General features: G+C 34.9%; 1 protein-coding gene across 1 annotated transcript in view; it reads left to right on the top strand.

Moving 5' to 3' along the window:
* The window catches only part of PTPRD (protein tyrosine phosphatase receptor type D), a 1,172,008-nt gene that overhangs the window by 718,554 nt on the left and 435,015 nt on the right, over positions 1 to 18,439 (top strand). The window contains exon 8 of the mRNA XM_068176134.1: positions 4,434 to 4,477. The gene's annotated coding sequence lies outside the window, so the exon portion shown is untranslated. The remainder of the gene's footprint in view (positions 1 to 4,433; positions 4,478 to 18,439) is intronic.

The following is an 18,439-nucleotide window of genomic DNA, read 5'->3' on the forward strand; positions in this document are numbered from 1 at the left end:
AACACCGGAAATTAGTCAGAGAAAATAGCACAATAAGAAAATGTAGAAGCAAACAGAGATGACTGGAAACATATTTTTAAAAGGAAAACATGAGCAATACATTTTCTGGAGGAAATGAACCAAAATAGTAACCTTTATTAGGTAGAAAAGTCTTGACATGTCCTATACAAGATAGGAAAACAAGTCATTGCTGTAAAATACTTGCAGACATTGTTCTATAATGCAATATATCTTAAGAGATTTAAGGTTTTACATGTCACCGATCAGAGCCCAGCTAACACTACTTAAATTAATTTTTCTGGAGTGGATACACTTCCCTGGAGTGTATGTTACTGTTTTTAATCATTTTATTGACTGAAGTTCATTCCTGTGCTAAGGATCTCTCCAATACCCATGGAGAGAAATTAAAACTTGTTCCTGCAAACACTTAAGCATCTGCTTATTTTTGCATAAGTAAGGAACTCTTTTCAATTTTAGCAGGCTTGCTGATGTGTATAGACTTTGGTGTTCATAAATGTTTCATAGCATCACTGTTGAGAAAGACTGTGTTCTAAATGTGCAGCACATTTATCCTGTACTAAACCTCAGTGTAATTGTGCATTTGCAGTAAGTAAGCTATTTCTTCTGCAGAAATACAAAAAAGTCAGCTGCTTGATCACCTAATAATTACCTATTATGAAAAACAAAAATATGTTCCTATAGTCCTTACTTTTGTCTCAGAGGAAGCATTTTACTGATAATTAGACCAACAGGCAAAAGGTGCAATACCACTGAAAGTAGTGGAGTTGTAACTGATAAAACGAATACTGGTACTAGGCTGCAGACTTTGGTGCAGTTCTTCCGTGGCAGTTATTGCTTGAAGAGAAATTGCATACTTAGGCTTTTTCATTTATAAATAAAATAAAAAATAATAAAGATTCAGGAAATTTTTTTAAATACCAGCTTTTCTGTGAAACACTGTCATTGAAAGATGGTGCAAGAAAAATGGGTTAGGAGGTCTGCTAAAGAGGACAGGTACCTTGATACTGAAGACAGTGTCTGGCTTAAAATAAGGGAAAAGAAAAAGAAATAAAATTTTAAAAAATAATTTTAAAAAATTCAAAAGGGAAAGTAATGGAAACACCAGTCTGCTCTAAAGCCAAGAAAGAATTTCTAAGTGGTAGTTCCTCTGACTAGAGAGAGGGAGGGAATTGTTGATATATGAGAAGAAGAGAAAGCAAAGACTGAAGACTGAGAAATGGAAACCATTATATCATTTACTGGAAGGACTTCATATGAAGTTGACAAACAAAAGGCAAATTCAAAACCCTATCTCTTCAGCAGTGGAGGTCCCCAGGAAGATTTGAACTGATGTTTTTAAAATATTCTTACAAATGGAACAGAAAACTTTCTAGTAGCAGACAATTCTTTTATCTTAGTTACATTTCATCTCTCAAGTAAAATAAAGGTTGTACCCTCTGATTGTCCACTAGATACTTTATTTATTCAATGGTAGCATATATAATTTACTTTTCTAAAAACATGCCTTTCCTCTCAAGTCTTCTTAAAATACACTTGTTTTATTTATTGTTATGTTTTTGGAAACAAATGTCCTAAATTGCCTTAGAGCACAGTGACATTCCTTTGCTCAATATATTTAACACTCAGTTGGTCACTTGCATTCAATGCTTACTGAAGGAGCTAAATCATGTATAATTTATGTCTTTTACCCTGTCAGTAGAACTTTGACTGTTCACATGTGAAAAATTATTCATTCATCTAAGTATTTTCAAAATTTTCTCTTTAGGTCAGGGGGAGGGAGGTATTTGGAGGGTTGATGTTTTTGTCTCTTTTGTTGAAATTACTGAGGAAAGGAGCACCTAGAGTAAAAACCTCTCTTTTATCTTTAAATGGGAACTACTGTTTATTATACATTTTGCTACAAAGCCCCTGAAAATATGTGCAAGAGGGAGGAAACTGCATTGAAATCCAGAGTCATATTGACATCTTTCCAGAATAGAAGATATTAAAAAAAATACTCAGATGTGGTGTTATTTTTTTCACTCTTCTCATGTCTAAAAATTCCTGGTTTCCCCATTCACAAGAAAGCTTTTTTCACTCTTGCAAACAATATTTTTGTTTAAAGTAACTTTTACATGTTCTGTCTTTAAGAACACCTCCCAGTGCATTTTCATAAAATTAAAAAGAAAAATTAAAAAACAGCAAAACTCCCCCAAATATAAGAGAATAAAATATATCATAATAAATTGTTAACACCAGTTTAGAATACTTTTCCCTTGGGTGTCTTCAGAAATACAGTAAAAGTACTATGGAGACATAAAATCAGATTATCCTCAGGATCTATGAACCAGAGCAAGAATCAGGGCCAGATTAAAATGAACAAACAGTAAAGCTGTTCTATCGAGCTTAGCCTGGCACAGACGTCTCCATCAAAAATGAAAGTACAAAGGGAAAAACAGAACAAAAAAATGTGTTGGTTGTTGCAGTGTCTCCTCTTGGGCCCTGACACATCTGCTGCACAGAGAACAAATGCTTAGATTTGAATTACCTTCCTTCCATTTTTGTGTCTCCTGCTGTGGTCCTGTAAGCTGAATGAAAATTAGCTTTAGCCATATTTCTTCTGCTCATTTTTTTCTTTGGCCAGCAAGGTGGGCGAAATATGGGATAGATAAGTCAGCATGGTGTGCATAGGATCTACCCTCTGCTTCTCAGCTAAGGGCAAGGTTCCAACAAAAGGTCCAGAAGGGTGACGTATACCTAAGCCTCCTTCATTCCTGTAAAATGTGAGAGTAGAGGTAGCCAGGGAAGGCAGGAAAACCTGATTGTCTTGTGGTGGACATAAAAAGGCCTTCTGCAAGAACACAACATCAGTTTCACTTCTCTCCACGGGCTTCAACATACTGACAAGGTTCCTATAACATTACTTCAATTTCTAGAATCTGGAATGTATATATATATATATATATATATATATATATATATATATATATATATGTATATATATATATATATATATATTAAAAACTGTCTGCTGGTTTCTATGCAAAATACATGAAATAGATAAGTTGTTCAAAGAATTTGGTTGCCTCAGAAGTGTGTTCAACAAAATCATTGTTAAAGTAACAGTTCTTCTCTCTACCCAGGTTCTTTTAAGATTGAACAAGAAAATAATAAAAATTTTGGTAGAAAATTGAGGATGAGTAAATCCTCTGCTGTGGAAAACATAACAAAGGAAAGATTTCTAAATAATGGAAGATCCTTTCTGTGCTATTTGCAAACCCATTTCCCTAATTTTGTGCATGGGGGGAAGGGATTCTCTCTGGCTTCCAAAAAGAAGGGTGTGGCTTCCTGCCAAAAACCACTGCGGTGGCATCATCTGCCATTGTTCATTATCTCCAGGTCCATTGTAAGCATTTTTGAATGGGAATCACCCTCTCTTTTGTATAATTCCTTTATTAATATGAATGTTGTTGCTTTTTGGTTTTTCTCACTGCTGTTTCTAGTAAACTGTTCTTATCTCAACCAATGATCTTCACTTCCAGTGTTTCCAGTCATCAACTCCAAGCTGAAGCAGGAAGTGGGAGGGCGAGGGGGAACAAGCAAGTGGTGTCTAGTTTGGGAGAGTCTCGGTGGGGACATCAAATTGGGCAGCACCATTCCTAAACCACGACCCACACAAAAATCCTTTTCTATTTCTCCATTGTAAATAATGGTTCTGTGATTGTTTTGCAATTAATTAAGCAACAGAATATTAGTTTTAAAATTCTCAGCTGCACTTCAGAACACAAATTTAAGTTGAAGACATTCTGCCACTGTCTTGAACTTGACAAATCCTCTGTCATTGTTAGATCCTGTGGAAGCAAATATGTCTGTTAATAGAAAAGTGCAGCACCTTCTGAGAGGCAATTCCCTTTGAGAGCTGCCTTTAGACCTCTTAGAGGGAGTGTTTCTAAGTTTTTCAATCGCATTAGCTAAGTATTGAATTAGGTTCTTGTTTTTTCATCTTCTTAATTTCAAATTGAAAATATTTATTGATTGCGTGTAAAAATCTAAACATAGTGTGTGATTCTATAGTTTATTTCTATTTCTCTTCCCACAATGAAAATGAGTATCTATTTCAGTCCACTGAAGAAGACTGAGTTTATGTTTCTATAAGTCATAATTTGAAGGATAATTATTTTGTCTTTGGTATTATATGGATTTACTGTTATATAGAATGAAACCTAAGAAAGTATGTGTACTTTTTAATTGCATAGAACTCTTTTTCTGTTAGACATTAAGTACTCATTGCACAGAATGTTCTCTTCACTTGGATTCAAAATTAAAAATAAAAAGTAAAACTTACTTGTGACAATTTTTAGTGTAAATTCTCTAACTACATAATTTATTATTAATTTCACAAAGTTTTACTTTGCCTATTTTTTTTTCCTTAGGTGAGAAATTCAGTGGACAGCAGAAAAATCTACAAAGGTTCAAAGTAAGATTTCACATCTACTCAATTTCTAAGTCATCATATTCTTTTTCCTGTAAGGACTACAAATTATTTTGTTTTGGATTTCCTGTTATAAACCACAAATATCTTTCTAATTAGCAATTTTTATTAAATCTTGGAAAGTGTATCCTGTTTGAAATTCAAATTTCTTCTAGTCACAAAATAGAACATAATTCTGGAATCAGTAGACTGTGTAATAAATACATAGATACCTGCTAAGGTAAGATCATTGATCAGATTTTGCAGTTTTGGAAAAAAGTCTGGTTGCTTCAGCATGATTGCTAACTTGTGCTATGAATAAAATTTAGTGAAATTTAGTGAATGCATTGAATGATTAGCAACAGCAACTAAAAAGGGTACTGGGCACTTCTAGCCTTCTGTTTTGTGTACCATCTCACACTAGCCTTTGTATCAGGAAAAATATTTACCTATAAAGGCTGAGTAAGACTGGACAGCAATACACTGATTCTTGTAAACATTCTGCAAGGTATAGCTGTATGAGAAAGAGGTGCCAAGCTTTTAATATTCTTTCTATCTTCTTTGTATAAGGTAATATGTTTGATAGGTACATATGACCTGACCCGTCTTTTTAATGAGTAAGGTAGGGTATAAACTGAAGTAGATCAGTCCCCAGTGATAAATTATTCATGACAAGTAAAGTATCACAGAAAAATTGTGATTATTTTATATGTGTACAGGAAGTTTTGCAATTTATAATACCTTCTATATACTATAAAACATATGTATGATAATGTATAGGAAATTTGGGGGTGATGGTTACACTATAAAAGCTCAATATAGCAAGAGGGCAAGAAGAGAAGTAGGACAAAAAAGGAGGATCAAAAATAGTATGTCAGTTAATGTATAAGGACTACATATCTAGCATGCTTCAACCTGGAAGAGACACAAACTGAAGAAACCATAGAGAAGTTTATCGAAATAATGTCAGGGGTGTAAAAATCAAAAGAAGAAACCAATCATTTATATTTTATACCAGTACTAAAACTATAGTCTGAAAAAATGGAAGTAAAGTTCAAAATAAATGCAGCTTGTAGAGAAAATCTGAAACTTCTTGCAGAAAGTTATTTGGGACTCAAAATATGCCATAGGCTCAAGGAAGAAAAGTCCCATAGAGATGTAAATACACTGATAATCCCTCTAGCTTCAGGAACTCCCTAAGCAGCAGTCATGTGAATACATGCCTAAGGGTAGTAATACTATATGATTGTGCCATTCTTACATTTCCCAAAATTTCCTTTTTTAACTACTTGATACCCCAGGGGCACTATTGTATTATGAATTTGACCATTATTGCTTTTATGGTACTGCTCAGAGAATATGATACCAACTGGAAAGCAACACAAAAATATAGCTAGGGAGTTAAATAAGTTACCAGACACACACTTTAGCCTCTCTCTAGCCCCCGTTTTTATGGAATTTTTATGGTTTATTTCACTGTCAATCTTATGTTAAATGACAGTGACAATACCAGAAGTCCAGAAAAAAAACTTGTTAGGTATGAAGTTCCAGCAGAATTCATCTTTGCTTAGGTAAGTCATAATGCATAATCACAGCAAATACAAACTATGTTCTCTACTGGACTCAATGGAGGGAGATATTCAAAGCCATAAGAGACTTAGTGAAATTAAGCCAGAATTTTCTTCTCAGATATTCCTCACTAATATGTTTACAGACAATAATACGGAGTGAAAAGCATTAAAGATGATAAAGAAAACTGAACATACCAAGTAAGAAAGGTGTTGCGCTTCTAAGAAAAAAACTGGAATTTATGATTATGAGAAGATAAAAAAAAAGATAACAGATTAACAGGATTAGGCAATTTAACTAAGACATACCTCTGTGTTCAAAATTCAACTGGTATTACATTTTTTTAATAAAAAAAACATTATTTAAAGTCTTCTCTTATGAAAATGTCTAAGAACTGGGTTTTTTTTAATCAGGAGACTCTTTCATATGCTTTTCTTTTTTTTCCTCTTGGCTTGTTTTATTTTTTTAATGTGGAAAGAAATAAATATTAAAAAACACAAAATGAAAACATTGGATAACATAGGAGAAGCTATTCTTCCCACAGTCACCAACACCCATCTTTCTTTTTTATTTTTATTTTTCCTATTGGCATTAGCCAGATTAAGTTTCTGTTCTCTCTGGCTTATATGTTGATAAGGGATTGATGGGCACACATATCACTATACTCCTGGACAGGGGCTGCCCAAGGTCTGTATTTGTCTGCAGAGGTGCTACTTAACAGCATCACCCTTGATCAGTACAAAGTATTATTTTAAAATATTCCCTCTATCTCTCTGTCTTTTATGTTTCAAGCCAGAAAGAAATAACAGAGACAAAGACTGAAACAGGGTGTCTAGAGTTAATTGACTAGCATATTTAAAGTGGGTTGTGGTTGCTTAGAAACATTTATAGACTGTAACTGAAGCTTGTTTATTAAATAGTCTGCAGGGCAATGTAGGACATGTTTTTACAAGAGCAAGATCCACAGAGAAAGATGGTTTGTAGCTTAATATTGAAAGGAAACATATTTACAATTTTTTTTTACAATTTATTTTTAAGTCCAATTAAACAACATTATTGAAAAAAATTTAACAACACTTATGTCAGTGCAGTAAACTGAAATTCAGTGTCATGAAAACTTACTATTTATTCTGCAAGGCCCTCTGTTAATTCCAGGAGTAGTTATTTCTACGTAGCTCCCCTTGAGAGAAGGCAATTTATTTATTACAGTAAACTGCATATTATGTAGGAACAATCTGATTTTGGAGATCAAAGGACACTGTGATGTGTTAAGTGCAACAATCTTTGATTACACAACAATATTGCGTAACAATGTTATAACAAAAATCTGGAAGGGAGGGCATATTCAAAGTCTGAACTCTGTAAAGGGGAAGGCAAACAATATATCCGACAAACATACTGGTATTTCCAAGGCAGAATCTTACAAAAAGTACATAAAATAATCTATAACCAACTATATTTGTCTGTTGAAATATCTTTGTCTAATTATTTATTTAAAAAAAATCCCATAAACAATGCTTATGATGGCATTTGTTTTGGGATCCTTCATGAAAAAAAAAAAAAAGTTCTGTCTTTCTGCAGCATGTTTTAAATTTCTTCAGAAAGCATTAGTGAAATGTCAGGTAATTTTTATTCCCAGGTAATGCATTTTTATTTTCCTGCTACACATGAAACCATTTATACTTCTGTTGCAGCCATGAAGTCACTTAAAACATTGAGTCATAGATCTTTTAAAAAATGACAGGTTTCTAGGAAATTTTTGTCTTTCCTGAATCCAAGCAAAATTACTATGCAAATGGTACAGTGAGAGGAATTCTATCCTATCTGGCTGAAATCTAAATTTAGACTTCATTGAAGTTTTGTCAATAAAAACTATAAATCATAGGAACACTATAGGAAGTCTGGCCTGTACATGAATTAGCAAACAAAGATAGTGATTTTAAGAGGGATTTTTTTTTTATTATGCAAATTATTGAATTATTTCTACTTACAAAACTTCTAATTGTTTCAGAGCAAAATAATATCTATTAACACACCCACACATGTAAAAGGAATGAATAGTAAGCAAGCACCATAAATAACTAATAAATCAGAGAAGTTTCAGCATTTAAAACACACATTACCAAGATGCCAAAGTAAATGTGATTCTTCTAGCCTTCTTAGTTATCTATCTTAAGAAGACATTAGAAATGGTGGAAAATATTCAGTGGGTTACTGATCAAGACTAATCTCCTCTGGTTACTTTTTGAGTTAAGATTCTGTAGAATTAACCAGATTTCTGAACCCTGTAGACTTCTAATACAAACTTACCTTTACCAACACTAACTGGAACTAAATCTGAAATGAAAACAGGAAGACTATTTAGCCATAAAATAGCTAAAAAGCATCATATGAAACTCTGGCACATGCATAATAAAATGCTGTTCTCTCCATAAAGGGAAACACTGAAAACTGGAGTTGAAAACATGATCCAATCTTTCTATTAAATTAAATTATTATTTGTTGCCATGTTATATCAACAATATTCAGAAGAAAACTCTATTAATAAATACTGTAGTACATCCTTAACAAATAATAATAAAATAAATAACAATATAAGATTTATCTTATTTCCTGTAGATTATTATTTTTTTTAATTTTATAATTAAGTGGAAAGCCATTAAGTTAAACTATTATTGGAAAAGATATATTCAGGAGCTCTAATTACAACATTTTCAGCTTAAAAGCTATTAAACCTCAGGACAGTGATAAAGGAAATGGGCATGACTTCTTCAACCCCAATGAGTCACAAGAGATCTTTTTGGCTTGAAAAAAAGTTAATATTTTTGAGAAAAGGTAAGCAGTTGTTGCAATTCACTGAGACATAAACCTGGCATCAAATATTTAAGAAGGTAGAATCAGTCTTATAATTTGATATAATTTACTTACTTTCACATCCAAATCTACACTAAAGAAGCTCATAGATAAAACTGCTAATATTTATTAGAGAAATTATTAGGCTCCCAAGATTAGAGTACTGGGCTATCTAAGAGTTACCAAAGAGAAAAAACTCTTCAAGTAGCTTCTGTGATTTTATACCATGGGTTCATGAAGTAGCAAGAGCTCTGTAGGCAAATTTTTTGCATATAAGGATAACATATTTGAAAATTACCTAAAAATGTGTGGAATGATGAGTAATGACTTTGTCCCAGACAGACAATTTTTTTATTCTAATTCTACTGGATCAGAGGAAACAACTTTTTATAGGTGTTATATTAAAAAAAAAAAAAAAAAAAAAAAGATTTGGGAACTCCAAGGAAGGATTTCTTTCCAGTTCAGATAAAAAGATCTGCAGGAGTTTCCAAGTGAATTACCTTTACATATAAAAACAGTGCAAACATTTCTGCATAAACTGAGTTGGACTTATGAACTTTTTAAAAGAATTCTTACACTGTTGTTGTCTGTAATTTGAACTAAATTGACTATCCTAGAATGAAATTATAAAAACTTTTCATCAATTTCTAAAATAAGAAGAAGCAATTTATCATTATTGCTTTAAAATAATACAGTAAAATTTTGTAAACATGAAAGGCCACAATAGTTTATTCCCTCTTCAGCTAGATTGTTTATGGAAATCCAGTATTGAAAAAGACACTCTGAAATGTACCACTGTCCTACAGAAAGGATGGTAGTTGTCTCCTTCCTTGATATTCATAGAAGGCCGTTTTATCTATTAGAAATTGAGGAGGCAAGTACTTCAGACATTAAAAAGGAATGGCTTGTGATTTATCACAAGCTCAACATTCATTGGAAAAGACCACTAAGTCAACTGAAATATAAGTACACAAGAACAAAAACAAACTGCAAGTTGTGTGCTTTCCTATGTTATTGATTAGCCTGTTAAGCTATACTCCCTGTAGTGTAGCACACAATCATTTACCTAACCGCTTTTCATTTCTAAGTCTGCATAAAGGCACCAGGAACTTGTTTCATCAGCCAATTTAACTCTCATTACTGTGTTCTGAATATATGACCACACAGGCAAAGGAGAGACTGTGCTCCTGGCCCACATTTAAATTCATTGTGAATCCTTCCTGCTTGTATAGAAGTAGCACTGAATTCACAGTGGGATGAGAATATCCCTCTTTTTCCTTCAAGTAGGAATGTGTAATTTTTATTGCAATTAATATCTGGATTTAAGTTCTACCATTAACTGGATAAAAGCACTAAAGTAGACCTGGAGATACTTTAAATGTGTGTGAATTGAATTTATACTCCATTTAAGGACTGTTTCAGCACTGATGGTGTAATGACAAAACAAAATCCACAGTTTCCAGTGGTTTGAACTAAACTGATGTGTTCCCTTTTTGTTTACATCAGGCAAAATTAGCTGAAGCTGTGAATCTAAACATGTTTGGGACTGATTCCATACCAGTTTTATTAAACCTGTCATTAATATATGATTTTCTTTTTTTGGATGGATTAAACTTGTAAGGACTAAAAACCAAATTATGGTCTAGACACCAGCAATTAGTCTTGCAAGTCCTATTCTCTTGCTGTGGGCACTGTGTATCTTAATAACATGCCTGAAATTTTAGTGCATTGTTTCTCCTAGCTGGATGCTTCTATTGGATTATTTTTTTATCCTGCTGTAATCACATGCATTAGTTCATCTGACTTTTTCTCAGCTACCAAACTAATAATTATTAGACTGATTAAGAATATATTTAGTGCTGATTTTACTATTTATTCATGCAGATTTCCATTCTTTTTTTTCTTCCTGTAACCACTTTGTCCCAGTTTTGTAGGAGATAAAATGTTCACTGAAGCCTGATACAAGAGCAATATGTTCAAGAGCTGTTCACCACCAAATATTTCTTTATAACCATTTAACAGTGTCTGTTTGATGTAGGACAGTAGAATTGTCAGCCCTATAATATGAAACCAAGCAACAAGAGAAGACCTATTTTCACCCTTTTTAAGGTCTTATTTTTTTCTTGACAAAAAAATAAAGTAATCTAATTAATTGAAGAAGAGGGCAGGGATTTATGTATGATTTATGTAGAATGTGTCCTGAAGTCCCATAAACATAAAAAGGTTAATGTTGCTGGTATGGATCAGGTTAAATGTTTTCAAAAGGAGCAAGGAAGTATCTAAACAATAAAAAGTGCCTTCTAAATATTCAAATCTAAGTGTTACACTCTGATTTCTCACTCTGAATGTGTAAAAAAATTGTGCAATCTGCTCCTGCAGAGCACCCGATAATTTTCACTGAAAAAATTTCACTACTAGGTTCCACTATTGGAAAATCCAATGTTCCATTTCAGCTCAAGAATCTCTACCCATACATTTCATCCCTAAACATGTTTTGGAGTATTTTAGTTCAAAATAGATCAAACATGTCCCTTTTTCTGGACTAGAAGTAGTTATCCTCTAAATTACATAACCCAGATAAACCACCAATTTCTTCAAACTGCAATTTTTGGCCAATACTTTTTGTCCATTATGACATAGATATGTGACAAAAAAAAAAAAAAAAAGTAGATGCAAGTGTCAAAGGGCCTTTAACATTTATAGGAAAATGGAGAATTTTTTTCTCTTCAGTAAGACCAAAAAGTAATGGCTTAAACTAATTGAAATAAAGGATAAAAGGTTAATAAATCCTTTACATACATACTGAAAAGATGTACTATTTATAAATGCATTTAGAGGATCAACACCACTCAGAAAAACACAAGTGACAAGATATAATCTTGATATGAAATGAAGCAGAGATTAGCGATCAAATTCTAACATAGAGCAAAAATTAGTGGGTATTTTGTTTAGTGTTTGTGTTTTTATTTTTAACAGTCAGAAGTGTGAATAGTGAAGGGAAGGAACCAACAGTGTTTCAAGATGGATTTCAATACTTGCTGGTGTGAAACTTCAGGAATTGGGTTTGTTGGGCTTCAGAGGAGGCAAAAGGGAGGACAGCTGGTTGCCTCACATCGAGCATTATTTTGGAATAATTAACTAGAATTTTATGTGCTATGCTGTGCTGATCTCATGCTCTTTGTTTTAAATTTTTTTGAGGAGAGGTCAGAAATACACCAACCTCTGCATCCCTTGTGCTGCACAGCTTGGCTTTGATGCTCAGGGGTATTAGTCTTTTAGTGAATCAATGAGGAACGATCAAAGCAGCAGTGATTCCATGACGTCATGGTTGTTCTCCTGGTGCCACTGAGGACCACATCCTGTTTAGCATTACTGTTGGGAATGCTGCCTGAAACTGAATTACGAACCACAAGGGAAAAAATAGTTTACCAGATTTAATGCACATTTACAAGCAGCTTTTTCTGTCACTACCTATGCCTTCCTTTTCTTCTCTTTTTCCTGCTACTTTCTTTTTAATTACACTATTTCAGAACATATACAGAAAGAGATGGACATATCCTTAACACTGAAAATATGTACTTCTTCCTTTAAGACTAATATTTTTCTTCTGATGCACGAAGAATTTCATTTTCACTTGAAAATGCAGCTTTATGTGTTGATCTCTGAAGGAAAGTGGTCAGGCATTAGGTTCATTATATGTGACTTGTTTTAGTCTCAAAATTAGCAAGACAGTATCATTCCCAATTCTAATATCTGACTCTCATTATGATTTTACGTTTTAGCTAAAAGCTTTCTATTTACAGGAAAGTGAATGCCCATGGAAAACAAAGGAACAATTCACATCTATCATTAGAAGAAAGACAGTCACTCATTTGTGAATAAAAGCATGAACCTCAATTCCTAAACAATCACAACCTTAATATTAGCTATACAAGCTTAGTATGGTTATCATCCACACAGAATTTGGAGGGCTACATCTACAGTAGTGTTACACTATAAATTATGCATGTCTTCCTGTCATATGGAATACTTCCTTTGCTCTGACCTCCTCTAATTATTGATGTTAGTATGTCAGAAGACTTTCCTGAAATTAAAGAAATACTGCACTGTTTGCATTGATCATTAAAAGACTGATTAAATATATCTGAGAGCAATGTGTGTGTCTAATTACAATTATATACTTAAGTACTAAACTCAGTGGACCAGGCTTGCTTGTTTTGTTTGTTTTTTTTTAATTCAACCTGGATCTCTAATAGATTTTCTGTGAAGTATCTTCCATAAAAGAAGTGTTCAATTCTTTAAGCTTTTTCCCAGTATCCTGTATTATTTTTAAAGCGTTTACCAGTAAGAAGTTTATATAATAGTTAATTAGACCTTCTAGATTCTCAGCAAACCTAACATTAGTGCAAGGGTTTGAGGAAAGAATTTAAGGATTACTTTATGTTCAATGTCTCACTTTCATCACAGGTATTACACCTCACATACAACACATAATTTTAGAAAAAAGATGTAAGATGGTGGTAAAAACAGTCCTTTAAACTTAGTTATAGAAGCTGAACCTTAAATGTATGCCAGTGTTGATATGAATAAATAAAAGCCTTGGACACCAGGTAATGATTATGAAACACACTTCTTTCTTAAAAGATGTGAAGTCACTCATCGTCAAATAAATGGGCAATTATTTCACAGTGAAACCCCCAGAAATGGTGGCATGTTTAAAGTGCCCAGTGGGTCACAGTGTCAGAGCTACCTGTACTGGCAGAAGCATCCATCATGGGGCATGGTGCAGAGACATATGGGTGAAGTTGGTGGCTATGGAAGCAGAATGGCATGTTCAGGCAGTATTGCCCTTCCGCTACTGAGCTCTGAAAAGAGCCAGGGCTTGTTATCTTACACGCTGTGCCTTGCTAGCAGAGGCACACTCTTTCTAGATAAGAGCTGGCTTCTGTGCATCTCCCATGCTGCCTCATGCTGTAATGATCGCATTAGGACGGGTGAAGCGAATGCAGGTGTCGTGATTACTACGGTGTGGGCAGCTCATTTCTTAGAGTAGGAAAGGTTCCTTTTCTGAGTGCTTAATAAATGCCGCACTGCAGCAGAAATTGTATCTCAACACTGCATTAAAACTGATCAATAGCATTTGGTACATATACCAAATTAAATAAGCACTGAAATTGCAATAGTCTTAAGTGACGTACAACTAATTTTTGGGTTTGATTTTTTTCCATGTGTCCAAAACAGTTAAACAGTTTGTAGAACTAGATGGAATTTTAAAATTGCATAGCATTTGATTATTCATATGTATGTGAATGATATTTCCTGCGTAAACACTGTATTTTTCAAATTATAACTTCATTAAAAGATATGTTCAGAATTACAATCTTTATCATACATATATTTTTATTAAATTTGGTAATCCATATCAGCATAGTGTCTCGTAACTGAGTTGCACAAAACAATTTCATCTCGTAAAGGAATTGCTTCTCTTATTATTCAGTACTTACTACTCTTAATTTTCAGGTACATATATTCCATTTTAGAGTATGTCAGCATACTATTTATTCTTAGGAGTATATATAATTGCCTTATTACTGCTACTATTTCAAAATACTTAATGAAACACAAGAATTTAGCACATTTTGAAGATTAAATCTAAAATACGTCCAAGAATATTTTTTCCCAAGCTAAGTCAGCAACTCTTCTTCAAAGCGTGTTTTTAAAATAGCCATTCAAGCAGTATGTTGAGAAATATCTGAATGTCTTATATTTGAAAGCAGAAAGTCAAGATATGCCTAGAGTCTGCTGAGCTCCCACAGGTATTTTTCTGTCTTCCTCAAAAATATTCTCAGATTTTCCTAATAATATTTTTATTAACAATTACCTGGTAGAGTATACATAATGAAGACAATTTTTTTGTTTTGTTTGGAAATTAGCACTGGGGTATTTCTTGAACTGCTTTTGCTTGGAAGACTAGCTTGTTATGACAGATCAATCTTGAGACAGCAAGTGAGGGAGGAGGAGAAAAATATTGGTTTCTATATTCTTCATTACAGTTACTTAGCTGATGGAACTACCAGAAAACTTTTCAATATTGTGTTTTATGTGTAGAACATTCCAACACTAAGTCTTCTTATTATCTCTGTGGGAATCAGAAGGAAGTAAGAAGTCTACATCTATTGCCTGTTAAATATACATGTGTGTGTGTGTGTGTCCATATTGTGAGCTCTATTGTTTCTTTATATTGGAAATAGGTACAGATGATTTTTTGTTGTTGTTGCTTCCTAATCTTTTCTGTTTCAAAATCAATGCCAAGGGAAAAGTGTGGTTCATATTGGATACTCAAGATTTCATTTTAGGCATGAACTTTAGCTCCACTCTCCAACTGGCCTTTAAAGGGCAAGATAAATACCCAAAAAGTGAAAAATGCTGCATTTGTATTCTTTTAATACAAACAGAATTACATGTTCTTAAAATCAAAGGTCATTTCTCTAACAGTCTTTTAGCTTTTCTACTTTAGGTTCCCTCAAAAACAAGGAGTTCTATTCCATTAGTTATTCTTTCATTACAGCCAATAATGTTCTGAGCCTTTACATAGTACATACATTATTAACTGTTTTCCTTAAATTTTTCTGGGATTGACAAAGTGAAAAACTTGCAGAATAAATAATTTTATGCCAATTTAAAACAAAGTTAATGCATTAAAACCAGTAGAATATAATATTTTCTTTAAACCAACAACTTTTTCTAATGCATGACATTTTCTTCTCATATTTTTCTTCCAAGTTCCTTTCAATAAGAAAAGGAGAAGAAAAAAAAGGAAAAAAAAACCCCACACCAGACACAAACAAAAAACTCCACCAACAACAAGGCTGTAGCAAATTCAAAAGAATCAGCTGTTATTGCAAATATGGGCTCATTCCCATATTTAATCAGCCCCACACGTTCTAAACCCTACCACAGAATCGTAGCAAAGCTTAGGGTTTAAAAGACTTCTGTGATCATTATTTCAACCATTAATCTAGCACTGCCAACACGACCATTAAAACATATCCCAAAGTATTACATCTACACATATTTTAAGTATCTTGAGGGATGCAGATGCAACTAGTTTCCTGGGCATCCTGTTACAATGTTTGACAATCCTTTTTGTGAAGAATTTTTTTTTAATATATATCTAATCTTAACCTCCCCTGACATAATTTGAGGCCCTTTCTTCTTCTTCTATCACTCATTTCTTGCGAGGAAAGACTGACCTCCTCCTCACTACAACTTCCTTTCAGGTAGTTGTGAAGAGCAATAAGGGACCTCCTCAGCATTTTTTTCTCCAGGCTAAGTCACCCCAGCCCCCTCAGTTACTCTTCACTTATGCTCCAGACCCTTCACCAGCTTTGTTGCCCTTTTCTGGACGTGCTCCAGAAACTCAGTGTTTTTTCCTTGTACTAAGAAAATGGGATGCAGCACTTGAGTGCAGCCTCGCCATTGCCAAGCACAAAGGGACAATCACCACCCTGGCCCTGCTGGCTACAATATTCCTGATACAAACTAGGATGTTGTTGGCCCTCTTTCCCAACTGGGCATACACTGGCTCAGGTCCAGCCATGGGTGACAAACATGCTCCGGTCTTTTTTCCACTCAGCAGGTTTCCAGCCACTCTGTCCCCAGCCTGTAGCCCCACCTGGGATTGTTGTGACCCAGCAGCAAGACCCAGCACTTGGTCTTGTTGAATGTATTGAACATGGTTCCTTTCAGAATTACTGAAGGAGACCTGGTTACTCACGACATAGAGAACGCCAAGGCACTCAACACATTTTTTACCACAGTCTTCACCAGCAAGAGCTCCAGCCATATCACCCATATGCAGAAGGTGAAAGGAGGGGAATGGGGGAATGAAGAACCAACCACTGTAAGAGAAGACTGGGCTGGAGACCATTTAAGGAACCTGAAGTTGCAAAGTTCGTGGGACCTGAGGAGATACATCTATGACCCCTGAGGGAACTGGTTGAGGAAGTGGCTATGCCACTATGCATCATATTTGAGAAGTCTTGGCATTGCAGTGAAATTCCCACTGACTGGAAAAGGAGAAATATAATACCCATTTTTAAAAAGGAAAATAAGCAAGACCCACAAAACTAGAGGCCAGCCTGTCTCATCTCAGTGTCTGGCAAGATCACAGAGTAGCTCTTTGGGAGACTATGCTAAGGCACAAGTAAAATAAGGAGATGACTGAGGCAACATGTCTTCACAAGGAAAATCATAACTGACAAATTTGGTGGTCTCCTATGATGATGTTACAGCAGTGGTGGTCAAAGGAGGAGTAACAAAAGTCATCTACCTGAACAGTACAAATCATGACAGTGTTCCATGTCTCAACCTTGTTTCTAAATGGACTTGATAGATGGACCACTCAATGGATAAAAACCGATAAAAAAATTGGTTGAATGATCACATTTTAAGAGTTTTTGTCAATGGCTTAATATCCAATTGGTGATTCCTCAGGAGTCTGTATTGGGATCAACACTTTTTAACATCTTTGTTGCAACACAGACAATGGGATTCAGTGCACCCTCAGGAAGTTTGTTGTTGAACAAAGCTGTTTGATGAGGTCAACACCAAGGGCCAGGCTGCCATCCAGAAGGACCTTGACAGGATTAAGAGATGGGCCTGTGTGACCCTCAGAAGTTCGGCAAGGCCAAGTATAAGGTGCTGCACCGATCAGGGAAATCCCAAGCACAAGTACAGGCTGGGCAGAAAATGGATAAAGAGCAGCCCTGGGAAGAAGGACTTGAGGGTATTTGTTGACAAGAAGCTCAACATGAGCCAACAGTGTGTGCTCACATCCCAGAAAGCCAAGTACATCCTTGGCTGCATTAAAAGAGCCATGACAAGCAAACTGAAAGTGGTGATTCTCCCCCTCTACACTGCTTTTGTGAGACCCTTCCAGGAGTACTGTGTCCAGCTCTGGGGTCCCCAACACAAGGAAGACATTACCTGTTGGAACAAGTCCAGAAGAGAGGTACTAATTTGACCACAAAGCTGGAACACCTCTCCTAAGAACAAAGGTTGAGAGAGTTGCGGCTGTTCAGCCTGGCAAAGAAAAGGCTTTGGGGACAACTTTGGAAGCTTTCCAGTAGTAAAGGGGGTTTATGAGAAAGGTGGAGAAAACCTTCCACAAGAGCATGTAGTTACAGGACAAGAGGGAATGGCCTCAAGCTGAAGGAGAGTAGGTTTAACTTAGGTCATAAGAAAAAATTCTTTACTGTGGGGATGGGAAGGAAACTGAAACAGGGTTGCCTAGTGAGGTTGTGGACTCTCTCTCTGGAGGTGTTCAAGACCAGGCTGGATGGGGCTCTGAGCGAGTCGGTCTAGTGGAAGCTGTCCCTGCCCACTGCAGAAGTCTTAGAACTACATGATCTTTAAGGTCTCTTCCAAACATAACCTTTCTCTATGATTCTAACTTCATACGACTGGCCTTGGTTCCTTGATTCAGCCTTTTCAGATTCCTCTACAGACCTGTATAATCCTCCAGCAGATCAGTATTTCTAACCA

This window comes from Anomalospiza imberbis, chromosome Z, assembly GCF_031753505.1.
Source record: "Anomalospiza imberbis isolate Cuckoo-Finch-1a 21T00152 chromosome Z, ASM3175350v1, whole genome shotgun sequence".
Classification (NCBI taxonomy): Eukaryota; Metazoa; Chordata; class Aves; order Passeriformes; family Viduidae; genus Anomalospiza; species Anomalospiza imberbis.